At 41.8% G+C, this 8,234-nt stretch overlaps 1 non-coding gene across 1 annotated transcript; it reads right to left on the minus strand.

Moving 5' to 3' along the window:
- Nucleotides 1–277: 277 nt before the first annotated feature.
- On the minus strand, nt 278–385 carry LOC122730178. Its single transcript, XR_006353392.1, has one exon. It is a non-coding gene; the product is annotated as a U6 spliceosomal RNA (small nuclear RNA).
- Between the last annotated feature and the right edge of the window lie 7,849 nt (nt 386–8,234).

Consider the following 8,234-nt stretch of genomic DNA (forward strand, 5'->3'; position numbering starts at 1 on the left):
ACAATAATGGCACCCACCTCACAAGTTTGTAGTAAGAATCAAATGAAGTAACATATGTAAAGTTCTCTGCTTACTTTATAGAACTGCATAAACACAAGCTGTTATCTCCAAAATAAGGGCAGTTACACCAGTTGAATTCTATAATCTCTTCTAGCTTCAAATCTGTGAACTAATTAATTCTCTTTGTATCTCTTACTGTCTCTTTCTGCTTTCTCTCACTTTCTTTCCCCCAAATGATGCAACAAGAGCAGGTCTGTCTCTATTTTTAAAAATTTTTTAAAGTATGGAATGCTTCACAGATTTGTGTGTCAGCCTTGCTCAGGGGCCATGCTAATCTTCCTCTGTATCATTCCAATTTTAGTATATGTGCTGCCGAAGCAAGCACCAGGTCTTTCTCTAGTCTAATATTCCATGGCACGATGGGAAGATGCCCTGACCAAAGAGTGAAACCCCACTTCTAACTTTCTGCCCATGTGACTTTAGACAAGTCACTTAACCACTCTTGGTCTCATCTTCCTCCTCTGTAAAATGAAGGGCTTGGAATTTGATCTGGAGAAGCACCTTTTTGTTCCAAATTAAACTCATTTGCTTAGCTCGGATTTTATCTTTACATTATCTTTAAATTATGTTGAAATGAACCAGTACCAAATAAAGTGATCATTTCCATACACAAAACAGAACAGGAAAAAAATGCATTCTATGAGAAACCATGAATCCTTATCAAGGATAGTATGTTTTAAGTATAAGTTCAACATGGAACTTTTAAAGCTGTTTCTTCTGTCTGTGTTCCTTTCTGGCCTTTCTTCCATTCTCTGCCATGTTTTGTGTTATTGTTATTTAAATGCTTCAATGGCTGTCTCTTCGTTTTCTTTTTTTTTGGGGGGGGGAGGGACAATCTTATTTTCAGCCCCACCTCCACTCCATTAGAAAAGGAAAAGGAATAGCAAAACCTTTGTAACAAATATTCATAGTCAAGTAAAACAAATTGCTACATTGTATGCATGTGTATGTGTATGTATATATATGCATGTACACATAAATATATATGTACACACAATACGCATATGTGTTGGCACATACATCCATGTAAATACATATCTGTGTGCACACACGTGTATACATTTATATGTGTGCATGTTTATATTCTTCCCTGATCCAATCACTTCTCTGTCAGGAGGTGGGTCACATCTTTCATCTTGAGACTACTGGAATTGTGATTGGTCATTGTGCTGATCAGTGTTCTAGGTTAAATCTTAAAGATCATGTTGAAACTATGAAAGAAAAACACTTGGATTCCATAGGATCAAGGCAATCAAACGTATGCTGTTGCATTCCTCTTTCCATAAACAAAACCTTCTAAGACTAGAAATAACTCACATTCCCATACCATTTTAAGATTTACTGTTCAATTTTTTTAAAAGCAAATGTTAAAAAGTTGAAAAAAATTTTAAAAGCAAGTATTTATTAAGTGCCTGGAATATGCTATTCCATGGGATCCAGGGGGGCTGGGAAGCTGGCCTTAGGGCTGGGAGAACTTGGATTATAGTCCAACCTTTAGCACATAGTGAGTGTATAAACCTGGGGAAGTTCTTGAAACTCTCTGCTCTCCCATGAAACTTCCTAAGCCTACAAGTCACAAAGTGGGTGCTGAGATCTGCATCAGCAGAGACTTCCCTCACAGGGAGTTTCCTCTTCCATTGAAATCATAGGTCCATTGCTTGTGCTCCACACTAAGGATAGGAAGGCAAAAAAGGAAAACAGTCCTTACCTCCAAGAGTGCTTAGAGGAAGAAAGGATAAGATGTGCACAGAGAAGCAAATATAAAGTTATTTGGGGGAGGGGCAGAAAAGAGTTAATGCCTGGGAGAATCAGGAAAAGCCTCCTATAGGACAAGCTGAAGGAAAAGGCCCCAATTTGCTCTAGTATCCACTATGTCAAACCACAAAATCCCCTGGCTCCTGACTTCCTTGAAACTAAATGTTTTCATCATCACTTTATGCTCAGGGACCTCTCTTTATAAAATCTTATGTGCACTCTAACTATATTATTCAGGTGGAAAAGCATCCAAAGATAAGAGTAGTGGAATACAGTAATAGTTTAGCTACTTAGTTTTTTTCATGATAAGAAGCTCTCTGGCTTACTGGGGCTGGTCTTAGAGTTAGGAAGGCCTAGGTTCAAGTCTTATCACTAACATGTAAGGTATTAGCACTATGACTCAAGGCAAATCACAACCCCTCAGTGCCTCAGGTAAATACCATGAGATATGGACACATTCTTAGTCTGCATTAATGGGTAGACTTTCCATATCTCCTAAAAAAGAAATTGTTGAATGAGATATTCAAACATCTGTTTTCCTTACAAAGGTAAAAATACTAGCATAATCAGTTGCAGAGTTTATAGGAATGCTAGTGGACATAAATTGACAACTAGTTTGATAGTGTGGCAAGATGGGGCGGGGGTGGGGGGGAAGGGGGGGTAAATCCACTGGATAGAGAGTTTAAGGACTTTGACAAGAATCCTGCCTCTGCCTTCAGGGAAGCAACTTCACCTCTCTGGGACTCAGTTTCCTCATCTGTAAAATGGAGGGTGTCAGAAAAGACAACTGATAAGGTCCTTTTGGGGTCTACATCTGTGACACTGTTGTATTCATTTCTGGGTGATACTTTTTTTGTTTGTTTTTGTGGGGCAATGGGGGTTAAGTGACTTGCCCAGGGTCGCACAGCTAGTAAGTGTCAAGTGTCTGAGGCTGGATTTGAACTCAGTTCCTCCTGAATCCAGGACTGGTGCTCTATCCACTGTGCCACCTAGCTGTCCCCCTGGGTGATACATTTTAAGAAAGGACATTGTTGTCATTGAGAGCTAGAGGTGTTAGAGAGCATTCAGGAATCCAGATGTTACAGTACACCCCCTCCCATTTTATAGATAAGAAAATTAAGGCCCTGAAAAGTGAGATGATTTATCCAAAGTCTCACAAAGCTGAGAATTAAATCTAATTCCTCATGTAACAGTGGAATTGAAGTTATTTTTAGTTCTAAGTAGTTAAGATGGCACTAGGAATTTCAGCTAATTGAAGGTGGTTGTTGTTTTTATTTTAAATTTCAGATGATTTAACCATGATAAGAATACAGAAGAAACTAAATTCCACCTAAGACAATGATTACAGTCCTCTTCTATTTCTCAGCATCAGAGGGATTTTCAGATAGAGAATGAGTTTTATCTAGAGAACCAGTCTCTGTCACTTTACTTACCAAAGAGGAAACAGTTAGAATCTAGTGAGCTCCAGTTCAAACTCCCAAGATTGCAGATGATAAAAGGGTCACTCCAATGCATGGTGCATTGGATTTGGGGTAAGGTTCAAATCACTTGTTAACTTAAGAACTCATTTCTACTCTCTTGACCTCAGTTACTTTATCTATAAAATGGGTCAGGAAAGGGGCGGGGGGGGGGGGGGGAACAAATGACTTCTGAAGTCTCTTCCAGTTATCAATGATAATTCTGTGAAGGTAGCCAGGGTTGCTCATAGACAAATTCTATCTTGATCATAAACCTGTCTTTAGCTACCTTCGGGTCTACTGAATTTTTCAGTGAGACAGACAAGGAGGGCCACCCCTTGCAAGCATGGCTGAAAATGCTAGCATAAAAGGGTAGAGGACAAGGGTGACAGAAAGAAATCAGGGTACACGGGGGCAGCTAGGTGGAGCAGTGGATAGAGCACCGGCCCTGGAGTCAGGAGTACCTGAGTTTAAATCTGGCCTCAGACACTTGATACTTACTAGCCGTGTGACCTTGGGCAAGTCTCTTAACTCCAATTGCCCGCCCCCCCCCAAAAAAAGAAATCCGGGTGCAACCAGAGTGTGCTCTATTGAAGTCATGGAACCTAAGTTCTAATCTGATCTGTTTCCTGCCTATGTGATCTTGACAAGCTGTTTGGTGTCTCTAGGGGCCTCAGTTTCCTCATCTGTAAAAAGAAGAACTTGAATTAGATGACCCATCGGTACTTTTCACATTTAGGGCAATAATTTGGACATCTGGATTCAAAGTAAAAAGGTATTAAAATCCTCCAATGACAAGGACTAAGTGATCATTTCTGAGTCTGAGTCAGCAAAGGGTCCTTCTTACCTGGGGAAGGTAGGACCAGGAAGGCTTCCTCCTGAGCCCTGCCAGGGCATCATAGTCTGGCGGCACGCGATAGGCCAGATCCCCATTGTGTGGCATGGATTCTTCGCAACACTGGGAGACATTGCCGAACAAAAATGCTATTAGAAATCTTTCAAAAGGAACATTTTTGGCGATGAGAGAGACTTTTGACATTATTTATTAGGTTCCAAAATGCCTCACAAAGGCAGCACAATGGGCCTGTGGAAACCGGTGCATCTGAGCCCTTTCTGTTGTCTCGCCGGTCCATTGAGGAGAAGATGGCCAGTATTCCGGGAACAATTCCCTCACAGCAGTCAATGGAAGTGAGCATTCACACGCACACAAGCGAGGGCCTGTGAACAAACCATATGGAAACGGGGGGGGGGGGGGAAGGACGTAAACACATCTTAGCCTCTTTGTGGGGAGATGTGGGTAAGCCTAGGCAAACGGCCACGACGGAGAGGCTGGTCATGCCACATTTCTCTAAAATAAGGTGTTTTCCTTGAGGGTTTTTTCCTGGCCTTTTTACACAGAAATGAAGAGGAGCCCAGATGACACGGCCATCTCCAGCGCCATAGTAACTGATGCCAGGCCACCAAGAGAGAGCTTTCGTATAAACTGGTTTTGTCAGAGCTGCTATTGCGTGGGGGGCAGGGAGGTGGTGGGGAAGCACTGGGACTGTTGTCATACATTGGCATCTGACAGAGTCATCTTAGCTATGGCCAGAAAGGAAGAGCGGACACACTTCCCTCTTCAGGGGCCAGTGAGCTAGAAGATTGGTTGTTATTAAGGCAAAGAGGCAACGGTCTGGGATTTCCTCTGATGCAGAATGTAATTTCTTTTCAATCGGTTCCTTCCACATGACAATCTCTCTGCAGATTTGGCACCTTTTCAAAGCCTGTCCTCCATGGCTGAAATGTTCTCCTTCCTTACCTCTACCCCGGGCTTTCCCACCTTCCTTCAATTCTCCAATCCCTCCTGTAGGAGGCTTTCTCCCTGTCTTTCTCTCCTACTCCCTCCCCACATTCCCAATGCTAGATGGAACAGCAACTAATCTTTTTGCAACTTGTATACTCACAGTTGTTTGCATTTGCTCCTTTAGTAGAATTAAAGTCCAAGAAGGCAAGGACTATATTTTTGCCTTTCTTAGCATCCACAGCACTTGGTACATGGAAGCCCTTAAAACACACTTGTTGCAGAAAAGTCTTAAAAGGTTGCCAGAGTATCAGAAAGAAATGGTTTGCCAGCAGTGACATGCAGGAACATGATGGTAAATATTTAACAAATGCCTCCTTGATTTAAAAAAAAATGTGAGCAAGGTTCACTTTTAGTTTAACCTGCATTAACACTTTCTTAAGTCTAGAAAATCAACAAACAAAATGAGGGGTTTTAGCACTTGTGGATTTCCAAAGTATAAATGCTCACTCTGAAAGTTTAACCATGGGCTCTAGAACAGGTTAGAGTTTTAACTGAACTAACTTGGGGGGGGGGGGCGGAATTATAAGATCATGGATCTAGAACTGGAAAGGAAATCAAAAACCATCTAGTCCAACCATCTCATTTTACAGATAAAGAAACTAGATGCCCAGGGACATAATTTGATTTGCCCAAGGTCACACATGTAAGAATCAAATGCAGGATGGGAATCCAGATTCTCTGACTTTGGAGCCCGTACTTCCCACTGAACCATATATGGTACTCCCTTTAGTAGATAAAATACAAGTTGCTTACTTTAAACAGTTTTCTTTCCTAGTTAAAAAAAGTCCAGAAGGCATCAAATAATTCCCAGTGACAAAATATTTTCTCATTCTCTGGGTTTACAATAAACTAATGTTTCTTCTCCAAGCCCATATATGGGCTTCCCTCATTGACCTTCTGCAGCATAGAGAAGACCCAGGGTTCCTGGAACAGGGTCCTACCAACAATTATTTATTAATCACTTCTGATGTGCCAGGCAGCTAGGTTGCTCAGTGGATAGAGCACTGAGCCTGGAGTCAGGAAGACTTGAGTTCAAATCCAGTTTTAGGAACTGACTAGCTTGGGCAAATTAATTAACCTTCTTTGTCTCAGTTTCCTCATCTGTAAAATGAGCCATAGAAGGAAATGGCAAACCACTCCAGTATTTTTTGCCAAGGAAACCCCAGATGAAGAGTAGGACATGACTGAAAATGACTGAACAACAATGTGCCAGGCATTTGTGCCAAGCATTGTGAATGCAAAGAAAGGTAAAAGACAGATTCTGCCCTCAAGGAGCTTACATTCTAATGCAAAATACAGCAGACACACAACTATGTATGTACAAGATCTATACAGGACAAATGGAAAGTAATCTCCAAGGGAAGTCATTGGAGTAGTGGTTGGTGGCTAGAAAGACCTCGTGCAAAAGGAAAGATTTGAGCTGAATATTAAAGAAAGTCAGAGAAGACAGGAGGCAGAGGTAAAGAATGAGAACATTCCATGAATGGGAAAAAACAGTGAAAAGACATAGAACTTGGGGCAACTAAGTGGCACAGTGAATAGAGCACCGGCCCTGGATTCAGGAGGACCTGAGTTCAAATCCAGCCTCAGACACTTGACACTTAATAGCTGTGTGACCCTGGGCAAGTCACTTAACCCCAATTGCCTCACCAAAAAAAAAAAAAAAGAAAAGACATAGAACTGGAAGACGGAGTGTTGTGCATAAGGAACAGGAAGGAAGCTCATGTGAAAGACCATAGACTCTGTGGAAAAGAGTAAAATGCAAGAAAAAGGGAAAGGACTTTAAAAGCCCAATGTTACTTTGTATTTAAACCTGGAAGGAAGAGAGAACCTTTGGAATTTGTCAAGTAGGGGAGTGACTTGGTCAGACCTGTACTTTAGGAAGATCCAACTGACAGCCTAGATGGACTCACTTCAATGAGCAACACTCACGGCAGGGAGAACAACCACAGGGCTATTGCCACAGTCCAGACATGCAGTACTGATGGTCTGCACCAGGGTGGTTGATAGGTGAGTGGAGAGCAATGGACATATAAGGGAAACCGAGGCACAAAAAGGATAAGTGACTTCCCCAGGGTTCCACAGCTAATAAGAATCAGAGACAAAATATGAACCCATGTCTTCCTGACCACTCCAGTAGTCTTAATCCCTGATTAGCTCATTTTTGTTGTTGTTTATATTTCTCTACTGACCTTTATGCCTCTTCTCATTGCCAATCCTTGATAAGTAATATGCTGTCTTCCTTGGTTAAAAAGATCAAAGACCATTCAAATCACCCTCAAGAAGGAAAAGAGCCCAGGCCCAAGCACTAGGCTTTTCACATGTTAAACGTTCAATAAAGGTTTATTGCTTAGATTTGCTTATTGAGACACCCCACAGATAACCACAATTAATACTGACTGTAAGAATGTTCCATTAAGAAGGAGACTTGGTCTAGTCCTTTCGAGTTTGTTGAGACCAAGTCAGATCTGCAAATCAGGTCCTTAAGAAGGAGTTTTAACTCCTTCAGGATATCATTGGACAAGCCATGATTTATTGGGAGGGGGTGATTTGGGGAGATGGAGGGCATATTTTTCTTGTGTCAGATTTTGCAGGAACTAACCTGATTAGGAATTAAAATGTACCAGATAATAACCTACATTTCTGTAGCATTTTAAGGTTTACAGAGTTCATTCTAGACAGGCATAGTGGCAAATGCTCCTAATTCATAATTCCTAAATCATAATCCCTGCTAGAGGGAAGGTTGAGGCCAGTGGACCACTTCACCTCCTAAATTCTGAGCTGCATTCAGCGGGCTAAACTGATTGGGTGCCCGCATCACTATGAGAAGTTTTCAAGAGCTGGGGTCTACCTAGCTGCCTAAGGAGGGGCAAACTGCTGATCAGCAATGGGATAGGGCCTGTGAGTAACCAGTACACTTCCAGCCTGGTCAATCAATGTAGGGAGACCTAGACTCAAAGAAAACAAAGGGTGTTCCTCACAACACCCTTGGGAGGTACATAGTACAAAGATTCTTACTTGGATCTTTCATAGCCAGTTGCCGGGGGGGGGGGGGGGGGCAAGTGATTTAACCTCTGCCACCCCCAGTTCCTTGGTCTTTAAAACAAGCATAATAATAA

Source organism: Dromiciops gliroides, chromosome 5, assembly GCF_019393635.1.
Source record: "Dromiciops gliroides isolate mDroGli1 chromosome 5, mDroGli1.pri, whole genome shotgun sequence".
NCBI lineage: Eukaryota > Metazoa > Chordata > Mammalia > Microbiotheria > Microbiotheriidae > Dromiciops > Dromiciops gliroides.